The sequence below is a fragment of the Balaenoptera physalus genome (genome assembly GCF_965194825.1).
Source record: "Balaenoptera physalus genome assembly, chromosome: 3".
Taxonomy (NCBI): Eukaryota; Metazoa; Chordata; class Mammalia; order Artiodactyla; family Balaenopteridae; genus Balaenoptera; species Balaenoptera physalus.
The window spans coordinates 119,387,861-119,403,462 of record NC_138890.1 but is presented as its reverse complement, the minus strand read 5'-3'; the positions used below and the strand labels follow the sequence as shown (position 1 = coordinate 119,403,462).

The 15,602-nt window shown below is 43.8% G+C and overlaps 1 long non-coding RNA gene across 1 annotated transcript in view; it reads right to left on the bottom strand.

Annotated features, from left to right (window-relative positions):
- Positions 1–15,348, bottom strand: part of LOC309658628 — a 32,183-nt gene extending 16,835 nt beyond the window's left edge. Inside the window, exon 1 of the long non-coding RNA XR_014262335.1 lies at positions 4,967–15,348. This is a non-coding gene — a long non-coding RNA (uncharacterized lncRNA). The remainder of the gene's footprint in view (positions 1–4,966) is intronic.
- Between the last annotated feature and the right edge of the window lie 254 nt (positions 15,349–15,602).

The window sequence follows — 15,602 nt, the reverse complement described above, 5'->3', positions numbered from 1 at the left end:
ACAGACCAGAGTATGAACTGGTCCCACAGACTACGAAGTAGACTAACTCGGGCAATGACTTAATCTTCTACGCCCCATTTTCCTCATGCAAAATAGGAATAATAATGTTTCTATCTCATAGAGCTGCCGTAAGAATTAGTGAAGTAATCTGTCTAAAGCACATTGCCTAGATGTAGAAAGTGCTCAATAAATATTAGACATTAATATTATCAAGAATGAGGCACAGGTTGGAAAAGAAAATCTATACATTTCTAAACACCCAAATTAGCCCCTTTCCAAGTGATTACATACATGAAATACTGTACTATTACACATCTCCTTTTACAAAAATGTCCTAAAATATGCTCACCATGCCTGCACACTGGTCCCCACGTGCTTTCTTTCAGACTCCCTGGTAAATGAGGTCTGGTTGCATGTTTTCAAAGCCGATGTTTGCTTTGAAATTATACATTTAAGAGAACTATTGGTAAGGAACATCTTGGGTAGTTTGGATACCATGAGTCAGCAGAAATTTGAGTTCCCAGGATTATTGTCTTTTGTGTTGTTGAAAATTCGAGCAATTCATGAAAAAGTCTCTTTCAAGGTATATTCGGGTCTGGAGGGACTAAAGCATCAAGTATATTCAGGTCTGGAGGGACTAAAGCATCAGGTATATTCAGGTCTGGAGGGACTAAAGCATAGTTTGTCTAAATGATATGTCTTTTAGGACATTCCTTAAATAATTTGCTTTGTTTGAGGCTCTTTTAACAAACCACATGTAATTACGTTCAAGTATTCAGCAAGTTAAGCCTCAAACTAACGAATGCCAAGAAATTCGAGGTTCTGATTGCCACCCCGACTCTAATTCAGCAAACGGGCCTTTGTTCCTCCCCTAAAGCATGATGCCTTCAGAAAAGAATGCAAGCTGCAGTGTCCATGGCTTCTGGCTTCTCTCTGTAGCATTCCTTTCCATTATTTGGGCAGGTCTTTTGATATTAATCAATTCTAGTATTTATAAACAGTCCTGTCTAGGGGGAAAAGGCATATACATATTTTAAGACTGTCACTATGTGCTAATGATGGGGTGTCATGAGATTTTTGTTCAAAGTCTAAGGATGAGTCAGAAACGAAAAAGATTCTAAATCCCAGTTCTCAATGGTTTATTATTCCTTATTTTGACTAACTTGCTTCTAATGTGTATTCATGCCTCCTGCATGCAGAAATATTGCTCTTATTAATCGCGGACTAGATCTCCATTGAATTCAATATTCTTCTTTTAGACCATTGCGACCCCAGATGTGGTTTTCTTCCCCTTACAGTTGCTTAAATTATCACCAGTGTATAAGGCAAAAACTGAAAGAAATAAGGCCATGCCTACAGGAAATCAGACTTCACACAAGTGTGATGTGCAATTAAAGACAAAATGTGTAACTATTCTCTCCATGACCAGTCTCTACGCTGGATTCTCCTGAGCATTTGGTGCTCGGGGAGTAATGTGAATAGAAAAGCAAAGAATGGCTGGGAGAAAAGAGCTTCATCCATCCATTCAGCGAACAGTTAGTGATGTCTAGTCTGAACCAAGTACTCTTCCAGGCTCTGAGGATACAGACAATGTTTGCCCGCATGGAGCTCAGGGTGTAGTGTTGGGAAACGGACAATAATGTAGGTGTGTATGACGTTTGAAGGTAAAGTGTGTGTTATGGCAGGTGGACATGATATGGAAAAATAAAATACAATGAGGAAGACGGATAGCGGTTTCTGTGAGCACAGGACAGTTGACTACAATTTATAAAAAGGTGGTCAAGGTAGACCTACTAGTATTTGAGCAAAGGCCCGAAAGAACTGAATATATGATCCATGTGGCTATCTGAAGAAAAAAGCTTTCACAGCAGCCATGGAAACTTTCAAAGAAGAGGCCAGCATGACTGCAGCTAGGGAGAGGGCAGAGTGGCAGCAGTTAAGGCCTGAGAGAAAGGAGGGGCAGTTTAAATCAGGCACCACAGGCCATTTGTAAGGACTTGGGCTTCTATTCCAAGTGAGACAGAGCCATTGCCGTGTTTTGAGCAGGGGTGCAGGACCCAACTTCTGCTTTAATTACATCCCCTTGGATGCTATGTTAAGAATGGGCAATATGGGGCAAAGGCAGAAGCGGAAAAACCATCTAGGAAGGCTCTTTAAAGACTTGGACCGGAGGTCTGAGAAGCAGCCAGATCGTGGATTATTTTAAAGGAAGAACTAATGGAACTTGCTAAAGGATTAGATGTAGGTTGTGAGAGAAAGACAAGAGACAAGAATAACTCTAAGATTTTTTGGCATAAGAACCAAAGGGTGGAACTGTCATTTTTTGAGAGGAAAGAAAGTGAGAAGGGGGTGAGGATTTGAAGATGGATGTGTTAAGTGTGAGATGCCTATTAGACATCCAAATGGAGATGTTGAGTAGGCAGTTGGAGAGATAAATCTGGGATTCAAGGGAAAAGTTGAAGCTTGAGACATATTTTTAGGTTTTTATCAGCATTTGGACGATATTTAGACCCATGAGACTGACTGAGATCACTCAGGTAGTGAACGTAGGTGGAAAAGAGAAGATGTCTGAGGACTGAGCCCTGTGGCATTTTTTAGCATTTGGAAGTATGTACACGATGCAACTCTGGACAATGGTGTTATTCGTGAATGTCTCGTCCTGCATAGTTCAGAAAACCCTCTTTTGTCAAATCAAGCAATTTAACATGGTCTTTCTCCAAATATTCTCAACTAGAGTGCTCCTGTAATAAAATAGTGCTTAACACTAAGATGACAATAACTCTAAAGTTTTCCATCTTGCTGGTGCTGAAGGAGTCTTTAGTCACTGGCTTTCAGAAGCAAGTTTCAAAAGCTTCTTTGTCAATGACTAGGCTAGTGTTGCTTATCAAAGCAAAGACAGAGCTCTAAATGTCTTTTTCATTGTGTACATGATGGCAAGGGGACACTGTTACAAAACCAAGAGTGCAGATGCCAATCTTATGTTTCACTAAGAGATAGTGTATTAGCTATCTATAGCTGCCTAACAAATTGCCCCCCAAACTTAGTTGCTTACAACAACTATTCATTATCTTACAGTTCCTGCAGGCCCGGAATTCAGGTACTTTTAGCTGGGTCTCACACAAGACTGCAATTAACGTGTGGGTTGGGACTGTGGTCTCATCTAAAGGTTCAACGGGGGCATGATCTGCAACTGGTCAGAAGCCACCTCAGTTCCTTGCCGCATGGACCTCTCCAGCTTAATTGATTAGAGAAAGCCTCTGGGAAGAGCCAGAGAGAGAGTGCTAGCACGAGAGTAAGGGTGAGCAAGAAGGTAGTCACAGTCTTCTGTAAGCCAACCACAAAAATGACATCCCGTCACTTATACCGTATTCTATTAATCAGTCTCAAGTAAGTCAGTGGGCCCAGTCTATATTCAGACTACCAGGAGGCAGGAATCACTGGGGGCCATCCTAGAGCTTTGTCTACCACAGGTAGCATGGATAATTTTTTTTTTTTTTTTTTTTTAAATAAATTTATATTTATAAATTTATTTATTTATTTATTTATGGCTGCGTTGGGTCTTCGTTTCTGTGCGAGGGCTTTCTCCAGCTGCGGCAAGCGGGGGCCACTCCTCATCGCGGTGCGCGGGCCTCTCACTATCGCAGCCTCTCCTGTTGCGGAGCACAGGCTCCAGCCGCGCAGGCTCAGCAATTGTGGCTCACGGGCCCAGCCGCTCCGCGGCATGTGGGATCCTCCCCGACCGGGGCACGAACCCGTGTCCCCTGCATTGGCAGGCGGACTCCCAACCACTGCGCCACCAGGGAAGCCCCATGGATAATTTTTAACACCAATGAATTTAGAGTTACACCATTCCTTTCAGTATGGTAGAAGCCGTTTGTCCTTTGAAATTGGTTATGATATCCCAACGTTTTTTAAACTGCAAATTGCTACTATATATAAAATAGATAACTAATAAGGACCTACGGTAGAGCACAGGGAACTCTACTCAATACTTTGTAATTACCTATATGGGAAAAGAATCTAAAAAAGAGTGGAGATGTGTAGATGTATAACTGATTCACTTTGCTGTACAGCCGAAAGTAACACAGCACTGTAAATCAACTCTAAGCCAATAAAAATTAAAATAAATAAATAAACTGCAACTTGTAACTTCTTAGTCATGAAATAAATTTAGTAGTCATGATCAGCATTTTTAAAAAATAAAACAGAATGAAGCAGAAACTGTCAGAGTACACTGCAAGTAAAAAGGTTTAGAAGAGGTTCTAGGTTGTGATATAAATTGTATCTCTTTTTAAGGGTCATGGTCAGAATTAGTGATTTCCATAATACTATTAAATATGAATGGGCCACCAAAACAGAATCTGGTAAAAACAGCCACCCCCAAAACTATACAAAGGAAAGAATGTCGGAATCAAAAAAGCCCCAATGCGCTCAGGTGAGCTAAATAAGCGTGAGCTTGCAGTTCATGCTCAGAGACCCCAGTTCCCTCCTGGGGTCTGTAAAGAAAAATCAATAAGAGACTGTAAAACCCTAAACAGACATGACAGATATGACATCTCGCCTCTGCAGAGGCAAAGCAGACACACCACAAACTCATGAACATACCCTATACAACCCTACACATCTTGAAAGTTCAAAAGCAAGAATTTTTCTGACCAAAAAACCAGCTGTGAGTGGCCTAAAAACAGTAGGCTTGCTCAAGACGGATGAGGCCAGTTTTCGGCTGAATCACTCCCTTCCCTCTCGAGGGAGGCAGCACCACTGACAGGCACGGTCTCCCTGCCACAGACAGAGCGCAGTCAGTGCTTTCCCAAGGCCTTGACAGGTTTGGAGACTGAGATCCAGCCGCTGTGCGCCTGCCTCCTCCGCATCTCCAGCCCCTGGCCCATCTAATCGTCCAGGCAGCTCAAACGTTAGCAGTGATTCCCAGCAGGGTAGAAAACAAAAGACTGTCCAGTTTAATTACCTCTTTCATCTGAAATGTCCCTTTTGAGATGAATGCTCAGATTCTGCCGTGGAAACAGCAAAGCGAAGTCTTCATCTCTCATCCATCCTTATCAGCCAGACAGCAAACAAGCCAAGTTTTGATTTGAGTCCAGATCTGAAAAATCTATCGTATGCCTGATGTTTCACATTTTCCACAGTGCTGCCCTGCAGATCTTCCTGGTTTCATGTGAGAGTGCTTCAGAGCAGAGCACATGAAACCAAAGCCAGGAACTGGGGAGACACGCTGAAAGTCAAGGCATCTTGGCAGTGTTGACTGGGTAGGAACGGAGGTTCAGTTAATGGTATGTGCAACCTATTAACATTGGGCTTTGAGGGAAAAGTCAAGGAGAAAGAAGAGACTGAGGAGGAAGGACTCACTCTGTGGTCTGAGTCTAAGCTTTAGGCTCCCCTAATTCCTAGAGATGAAAAGAGCTAAGCGTTTCGGAGGCTTTGCATAAAGTGAATTTGGAAGTATTTCTGCATTTTCATTTAGTATTTAATAACCATAGTCTGAACGATTTCATTTAAAGTTGGGTAATGGGCCAAAAGATTTGCTGTTCTACACATCCCACGTGTTATATAATCACAGCATAGGTGCCTGAATGTTTAACATTGTTTGCTGATATAGTACGTTATTAATTAGTTAATTCCAAAAGAACTTTGACATTAAAGTGGAGGTAGTACCTAGGTTTTAGACCAACTAGAAGTTGAGAAAAGAGTTATTCCTCCTTTTCTGAAAAATGAGTCACATTCCTGAAAGCTTTTTATGTGATAAAATCTGAGAGACATAGCAGGAGGCTTATTTTTTTGCCATGAAGTAAGATGAAAGGGCCAAGTCATTCTTAGATTTATAAATATCTCGAATAGTGTCTTCATAAATGGCTGTTTTTGATCTCATCAGAAGGGCCCCTTCTTAAAGCATTTATATTTAAATTAAGATTAGATTTAGATAAAGGGTATAGTTAGATTTAGATTAAGAAGCAGACTAAAATTAGCCTATTTAGCTCTATCAGTGAGGTATGCTTTGGGCTGCAATTAATAGCAAGACCAACTAATGCAGGCTTAAACAAGCAGGGATTTTCCTTGCCTACCTTAGGATTTCTTATTATGTGATAATGTCCAGAGCTGGTCACTATGTTAAGAATCCAGGCTCTTTTTACCATCTGCTCCACTATCCTTAGAGCATTAGCTTATTGCCCCACTATTGCAAGATGTTTGCTAAATCTCTACCCATCATGTCCACATTCAAGGCAAAAAAAAAAAAAAGATGTTGCCATTAGAAACATTGGTCCCTTTTGTCAGGAATGCTAACAACCAACAAAAGGTCTTCTTGTATCTCATTCTCCCAGCTCAGCCTCAAAGCAAAGCCTAGCTTTGAGGCAGGCTGAGAAAGCAGGTAGATAGCTTTTCCATTCTTTAGCATGGAGATGGGTGGGAGAGAAGGGTCTTGGGACTGAGGTTGGGTCAACAGGGAATCCATTAACAGAAATGCCATTGACCCAAGCAAGAGCAGCAGTTAAGTCAGCTCTAGATGACAAGGGCTGCAACCTCACCTAGGACCTCTGCTACTGCCCACATGGAGGACAGAGATTTGCACCCACATAGGTAGAAATAGAAGTAGAAATCTGGACTGTTAAAGGTCAAAGGGGAAGTTCAGTACTATTTGTGGTTTTTGTATGGAACACTGTTATGTAGCCTAAAGTTGAAGACCCAATTTCATGGTTACAAATTGAAAGTTACATAAGTTATCAACCAAATATCTTATTTAAAAAAAAAAGAAATCAAATGATGTTCATTATAATGATTATGTGCAGCAAATGAGATAAGCGTGTTTTCAATGAGAATTGGTTCAAGCCATGACATTTCTTATAATCATGTCTTACAGTTCCCATCTATGCACTCATTCATTCAAATATCAACTGGGTCATTTAATTATTCATCTAAATCATTCAATATATATTTGTTTGTGCTTTTTTCCAGGTGCTGGTCTAGGCACTGGGAATACAGGTGTGATGAGCAGCAGCGGGCAGTCCTTGCCCTCATGTTCAATCACAACTAGAATCGTTGATATAAAGTACAAGGTATTATGATATCAAGCCTTAGGAGAGGAGCAGGGGTAAGTCAGAAAAGTCTACCTGAGAATGTCAGGTATCTTGAGTCCCGGGAGACGGCCAGGAGTTGGCCAGGCAAAGAGAGATGGAAAAAAGCAGTCTCCAAAGGGGAACAGACTCTTTCAGAATCTGGAAAACAAGCAGGAGTGCAGCATGATTCAGATTTCAGAAGAGAGTTCCTGAAGAATGTTTCTTCAAGCTCATTTTGGGGAATGTTTATTTTTTTTACTACATCTAAACTATAATAAAAATGATTGAGAGTGTTAGCATGTCAAAAATATATATAAATATGATTATCACATTTTACATTCACATGGAAGTCTATCCCATTTACTGAAGATGAAAGCTCTTTCATTTCCAACAAAAGCTCTAACTATCAAAATGTGGTTCTCTAAGATTGACGTTATTTATGGTTTAAGCATGAAATGAAAATAAGTTAATGAGTAAATTAATCTCAGGAGGTTTACCTTGAACATACTGTAACGTATTCAGTTCATTACAAAGATTCATTACAAAGTCAGTATGGTTCTTACAACCTAACAACTTGGGACATCTTGCTAGGGCCATAGTGGGAATCTCAGTAATTATAGTTACTTTTGACCATTAATGTTCATGCTGGTTCAATAGCCAACTAGAAACTTCAAAATCTAATAAATGAATGATAACATTGATTATGTGCTAAAAACATTCTAAAAGCCAGAGGACATGTGACTCTGAAGACTTGGATGGAAGGAAAGGAGTTTGGAGACTTAGAAAGGAGCTCAAAGTATTGGCTTAAGTACTAGAAGAACAGAGTTGAAGCAAGCAGCAAATACAGAAGTTATGTTTTAGGAAGTGGAAAGGGAGGAGACAAATGGGAAATCAGAACTGAATTGACAAGACAACAGAGGGAGGTGACGTGGGAGGACGCAGACATGGGGAGGCTGAAACCCAGCTGCTCTGGCCAGGGACTGTCTCCAGGCAGACAGAGAGAAATAAAAGCACTGAGAAAGGAGAGGAATTCTCACTGTGTGCCCAAGGGGAGCAAAGAGCAGGGTTAGGAAAACCTATACTACTCTCCTAAACACTAGTCTCTGTAGGGTTGGGCTCTTGGTTTGGTGACATATAAAGTCAATATTTCTGGAAGAACAGGGCTGTTGAATCTGCTCATGAATGGCCTTCTTGCCTAGAGCAGAACTGGCTTTTCAGAAGGCCAGGCTATGAATCTGGGCCAAAATCTGTTGCCACCAGCTGGCTTCATGCTACAGAGCTGAAGCGCCAGGTCCCTGGCATTGCTGCCAACTAACTCCTTCAGACTCTAAGGAATGAAGCCAGCCCCACCTTAAACCTACTCCACTCCCTGCTCCCTAACAGAAGCTGACTGAGAAGTTGCCCTTTTCTGAGGGTTTATTTGAGACTTTAAAAGCATAATTTCAAAGTTTCAGCCAGGTCTTATGTATAAAACTGTACATGGTTAACAACAGGTCAATTTCTAATTTCCTGCAGTCTCGGAGAACACAACTTGGAAAGGAGAGTGAGGAAGGGATAGGAAATGAAATCTAATCCCTATACTCAGAGAGGTCATGCAAATTCTGGGACAATTAGGACGATATTTCCTCTTCTTAGGCTTTTAACCTCGAATGCCTTTAAGAATAAATATTTATTCTTGAAAGGCCTATGTGTGTGTTCGAACAATTACCAGCAAGACAATAAGAAAAATACGAGATGGATCTCTAACTCACATTGATGGGGATGCCTCCATGTAGACTGGATGAATCATTCCCGAGTGTGTCTCTGAGACTCAGAACACCAATGGAAGGAATCTGGGGAGCCCAAGCCCACTCTGGTGATAGTGGTGGACTATCCCTCTGGAGTTCCCTTGGGTATCACTATGGACTGAATAACTCCAACTTAAGGAAATATACTATTAGAGAAAGAGAACTCAATCTCTTGAGTTTGAGCTCAAAGTCAAAACAACTTCATGGGTAGAGTTGGAATTTCTCAAAAAGCGAATGAAGATTATAATGCAGATTTTATAAAGGAGGTTCTCAAAGAGATGAGGGAAGACATGAGGGCAGACACATGTGATCTACTCCCTGTTAACCCTTTGGAGACTTTTCCTTTGTAATCTGGGCTGAGTCAGGACCATAATGTAGTTTCAAATGACTTTCTTTATATATTGTCATTCCTTTTGGTTCTCTCAGTGTTTCACAAAATATGATGAATCCACACAAATGTGGATCATGTTTTGCCAAGGGATGTAAGAGACAGGGCCTACCCTATGTTGCCTTCCCTCTCCATGCAGGCCGTTGTGGAGGTAGCAGAATTACAACATTGAAACCACGATCCATTATTGGACACCAAGATCCTCAGCAAGGGGAGCAGTGACCTTCAGGGGAGCTGGAAAAGACACACTTTATGGAGGAGCAGCTGGTTGTTTTGTGGACAATTTGGGAGCTGAACTGAGAGAACTTCCCTTTCTCAAGAATACCAGAGGGAGGCAATCCTTAAGGGAAAGAGAAAATTGATCCTCGGTGTGGCCTTCTTAAGACAAGGCCACCAATTTCTTGACATTCCTCCCATTGAGAAGTGGGGTTTATGTCCTCTCCCCATGAATCTGAGTGGGCTTGCGCTGCTTTGACCAATGGAGTATGGTGGAAGGGATGTTACATGACTTCCAAGGTTAGGTCATGCCATGTCATGGGATTCTGCCTTGCTTGCTGGCTTACTCTTGGAATCCTGAGCCTTGCAGAGAGGGAAGCCTTGCATAATTGCTCTGGATGACAGTTCCAGCTGAGCCCACCCTTCCAGTCATCCCAGCCCAGGCACCAGTCGTTTACATGAAATCTCCAGGTGATTCCTATCCCCAGCTGTGCTAATCAATCTCAGATGAGGCCCCAGATATTATAGAGCAGACACAAGCCATGCCCCACTGTCTCCTATCCAAATTCCTGCCCCACAGAATCTGTGCGTATCATAAAATGGGGGTTGCTGGATGCCACTGACTTTTGGAATGATTTGTGTGGTAGCAGTAAATAACCAGAACAGTTGGGTTACACACATGATTTAACTACCTGCCCTCCTCTAGTTTCCCAAGTTTTGCATTCTCTGCCCTATTAATTTTTTCAGGTCTTAGTCAACTATGCCTGTCCTGGCCATTGTCTCATGTAACAATCCTCTCAAAGGGCAATTTAACTGCATCGGTTTCCAGTGAAGTGTGTACTGTGCTAAAAGCATGTTAATAAAGTTTTGAGTCAGCCTGTTGAAAGGAGGAATTAGTATATTGGTCACACCAAACCTCAGAAAGCCTGACATACCCACAATGTCCTTCTAATGGGTTACTTCAGCAAAAATCACCCCAAATGAGTTCCACTGTTTTAACCAATAGTAATAAATCAGGAACCTGACCTAAGAATAGCTAAGAGCAAACTTTAAATTGGCTGACAGTCTCTAAGCTAGACATGTCAAGAAGAAAGATGATGGCTAACTGGTCCAAGGAGATTCTCTGGGAACATCTAGACTCAAGAGAGAGAGAAAGAGAGAGAACACTTGGGAATTGACAGTAGTTGGTAAATATGTAAAGACACACAGAGAAAACAATACATAGAAGCCTTGAGATATTAAGAACCATCCGAGATGGACACCAGAGTAAATGAAAGTCATGAGTAAGCAGAATCTGTAGGATAAAGAAAAGGGGAATCAGGTCAGGTGCTGGTGTCAGGAACAACGGAGCAAAGTAGGAAGATGGCACTAGGAACAAGTGAGTGCTGATTTCAAAGGGTGTTGCAAGACACACAGGTCACTAGAGCTGCACTTTACCCAAGTCGTTATTCAGGGATATATCTCTGGAAAATAACGCTGTTCTCGTGGGAAGTGAATTTCCATTCCATCAGCTGGTGCCAGGATGTATTATGATGCCACTTCTAGGAGTCAGTTTAGGTGTAAAGCACACACTGTGTATTTTTCCCACCCATTTTCCCATCTCATAAAGGGACACTATAGAATCTAGTATGGGTTTGTTAAGATGCGGTAGGGGTCCCTCAGCACCCCCTCCTGCAGACACCATTGCCAGAGCTGAATTCCCACCGAGCTGCAAGTTCCCAGGAAGCAGCAGTATCCACAAAGGCCTGGCCTGGGAGATGCTCGCACAGCAGATTCCTTCATCTTTCCCCGTCTGGTTTCTGTAAACCCAGCATAGGACTATCACAAAGCGGCCAAGAAAGGGCCATGGAGGCCCCTGGACAACTCCCCAGACCCCGTCCTCTAAGATGGTCAGCAGCCCCAGCAGAACAGAGTTGGGGAAAGGCCACAGCTAGTCAATCCGACACAGCACCACCGGGAGAGTCCACTATGGAGAGACTTAACAAGGGACGCCAAGTCATTTTGAGACTGTCTTTGCCCTGAACTGAGGTCGCGCTGACACCTCAGAATACAGACCAGCTCATCCCCAAAGATTTTCCCGGAACAGCGTCCCATGTAGCCCGAACCACAGCCTTGGCCTCCTCCAGCAGCTGTAGGATGAGTGCTCGTGGAGTCGAGGCTGGAGCAGGGCTGTCCACTTCCTGCCCTGAGGGCCACATCCTGTCGGAGAGAGCCCAGGCCTTCCCCAGAGGATGCCGAAGGAAGAAACTCTGCCCATTAGCAGCCTCAGGGTAACTAACAGAGACACCGATTCCGCAGCACTGTACTGTGCCAACTTTCTGCTCACTGCGGACCCGGGCATAAAATAAACAATGGGGCCTCTTCGTAGAGACCTTGTTGTTTGGCAGCTGTACCTCCCTCCTAAAGGTAACCGGTCCCTCAGTCTGAGGACAACAAGGGTGTGTCTGAAAACGCTCAGCTAATGGATAAGAATGATTTGCCCAGACATGATGTTAACCGATCTGGTGGCTTCATGTGAGCGAGAAGAAGGGGGCTCAGAGCAGAACCAGCGCTGCCAGGTGGATGTGTGGAAGTTTGGGAAACAGGAAGTAATCCGTGCCTGCCCATGTTTCCATGAAAAACACGATTTAGTAACAACAAACACGTGCCCCTGGAGATGAAGCAGGGCAGGGCCTGACTGTACATATGCAATGCACAGGATTATGGATGAATAGGAGGAACCAAGGAAGGGCCAGTTAGTGTTTTGGGCAAACAGGGTGACTGGACAGGTGTGGTGCGTGTTGTATACACACGGCAGTGGACGGGGCTGTGATGGCCTCCATCAGCTTCAGGCTTAGTAACTTGAGCTGTGCTTCCAGGACTGAGTGGCGTTCGTTATTATATCCTTTGGCAACAGCGCTCCCTTTATTAATGTCCCTGGAGGAAATAGGAACCCTCTCCTGGTATTGACTGCTTTCATTGACCCTTTGCCCCAAGTCAATCATGGCAAGGTGGTGTGTATCTCGGGTGCACTTTCGCAGTTGTGACCTGAAACTGAATGCTTAATCTTCGCGGAGCGCAGGAAGGAGACTCACGCTGCGGGTTGTAACCTGTCTCTGGAGGCCGAGCCTCAGATGTCGAGGGCCGGGGGATCTAGGCACATCCTCGCTGCTCTAAACAAATGGATCCCGGTGCGTTTGTCCTCAGCATGCTCTGCTTAGACTTGTGAATGAAGCTCCATCCCTGCACTCCTCTGCAGGTTCCCTTTGCCACAGGGCATCATCCGGCATACCCTGCCTCGGAGGACAAACCTACCTTACTAGGGTGAGAGGAATTTGGGGGGCTCGCAATATAGTCATTACAGCTTCTCAAAGAGCACTTCCTAAAAGGAGAATTCTAGGTGGGAGGAGTTCGCTGTACCAATCTCCCCCAACTCCTGTTTACCTAGAGACTTCCTCCCAGGAGACTTCTGCTGTTAAAACATGGAGCTTTGTTCCCAAGAGGAAGCAGTGCTGGCAGAGGACCCCTTGCTCACGGTGACAGTCTTGGAGTCAGACCCCGCTTCCCTCCGCTGCTGTGTCTCCCTGCTCGCTCGCAGGCCAGCAAGGGCCATCTCCCTTAAGCTTTGCATGTAAGGCCACAACGTGCGCGTGTACTCTCCAGGCTCTGCCCCCAGGATCCAGCCAGGACTGTCGCTGAGACAACTCTCTACGCTCAGGCACACCGCCCTGCCGTCCTCACCTCTCACACCCGGGGAACCCTCTCCACCACCTGCCCAGCCAGCCTCCTTCCTGAGCACCATCTCCTTGGGCCAGTGCATATGATTTTATCAGGCCATCTCTGACTCATTTCATTTTATTTTATTTTTTGTCCATGCCACGCGGCATTCAGGGTCTTAGTTCCCCTACTAGGGATTGAACCCGTGCCCTTTGCCGTGGAAGTGAGGAGTCTTAACCGCTGGACTGCCACGGAAGTCCCAATCTCTGACTCATTTTAAATTGTTATTTATGTCATGTGCATTTACAATTAACAGCAAAGGGGACTTCTTTGGGAGTTGTGGCAGCCACCCAAAGCAGATGTGTAAGGAATAGACGCTTCCGGGCAGTTGACCTGTGAGAATTATAGTCTATGTTTAGGAAGAATGAAGTGAGGGAAATGAAGTAGAAAAATTGAAACAGCGGGGGACAGGTAAGCATGAGAGTGGATGTCACAGTATTATGTCCCTACAACTCTCTGGCTTGAGAAAGGAAATGACTTACTTGGATTTGCCTACCTGATAGTGCACATAACATGGAAGTGCTGATAACTTCCTGTATATGGGATCATTTGATTCTCATTCTGGCCTAGCCTCCCCGGAGGGAACCCTGCCCTGACAGCCTGGCACCAACGCCCAGCCCCAAACAGGCTCCAAAACACAGCAGTAGACCTAAATGAGGCAGGGTCTCTCTCATCAGAGTAAACCCTGTATCAAAAACCCCTCAAGATTTCCATGGTCAGGATACAACCCTGAGAGGGATCAAGATCAAATCCTGAATCCTCTCCCAGCATCCACACCCCAAATCATGTTCTTTTGTGCTAAGGGTTTTAAAAGCATACAGCTGAATTGCTCAGACCCATTTAAGCTGACGGGGGGACGTGGGCTCAGTCCTAGGACAATAATTAACTGGACTCACTTCTTATAGTGCCAGCTTGCTCCAACCATAGAGAATATTGTCAATGTCCAGGGGGAACGAGCCTAATGGCCTTGAGGAAATAGCTGATAGTGCTGGCATCTACTGGAGCTGCCGCTGTGCCAGATATTTTATATGCATGGTCTCTAATGCTTCCAATGGCACTCTAAGGTTGGTGTGTCTATCTCAATTTTGTGGATAAAGAAACAGATTCCTATAGGACGAGTAACTTGTCCAAAGTCACACAGTAAGTTACGAGGTTAAGTTCCTGTCATAGGTTGAGCTCTCCAGAAGCAGTGAGAAGATGCAGCTGAAAGTACTTTGTTAGGAGAGATTCCTAGGCAAAGTGGTAATAGAGTAGAGAAGTGGGACCAGGAAGGAAAGTAGGCCAAGTAAAGGTGCGATGTCAAGGAAAGTCTCGAAAGTAAGCCCTGAAGACAATATTAGTCTCAGAGTTGATCCAATCAGGGGCAAGAGAGCTGGGGTATTTATACCTCTGAAATAGTCAGTTCTCAACTAAGGATTGCCCCCCAGGGAGACATAAATTCCCAGATATTTCCCCGCTCTGCTGGCAAATTGTTCCGTTAGTCTGAGGGCAAGCAAAGAGAAACAGGGATTGGCTGCTGGGAAGAAAGCAGACTGAGAGCCAGGTGCTTGCAAATGGTAGGGACCCAGAGATGGTGTGGTGCCCAGGCTTCTCCACTGGGACATACCCCTGCCACAGACACAGTCATAAAGCTATAGGCCTTCTGCATCCAGGGACTGCCCAGTTGGGCCTTGGCTGCAGCACTGTAGGGGACCAGGCAGGGTGCTGGCAGAGAGGAGGAGAGGGGAGTCGGGGAGTCCATTTATCTTATGTCACACAGTCATAAAGAGCCTCAATTCTAAACTTCTGTTTCTAGCAAAGATAAAGTGAGAGAGGGGAAAGACATCATCATTTAATTTTAATTTCCCAGACCCAGAATGTCTCTAAGGCACTATAAATTAATATTTTCTACATTTCCTATAATTATCTTGTAATTAGCAACTTTATATTATGTGACACTTCCTTCCGTGATGGGACATTTTTGTCTCTTTTTAGAATGTAATCAAGAGATTATGAATAGAATGTAGCAATGATTTAAATCATAGTAGTCATGACATTCTCATAAGTCACGACATCCTTCTAATAGTCATGATTATCAATGTTTAAAGTTACATTGTTTTGCTGTAAAACTTTTGATATTTCACATCAGTCAGATATTTTTAAACCATACTTTTGTCATGTATAAAAATCAACAAAATGTGACGTTTCGTATTAAAAGCATCATTTTCTTGAACATAACTATAAAAAAAAAAGTCACAATTCTTGTTAGCCTGTTTCGGCATTTTTATTTAACATGTTGGAAACCTTGATATAAGAGGGAGGCTGAGCCTCTCAAACCCTGAGTGAGCTGCCGAGGAAGCAGTGGTGACACACAGCCGTGGTGACACACAGCCGTGGGGCAGCCACCTT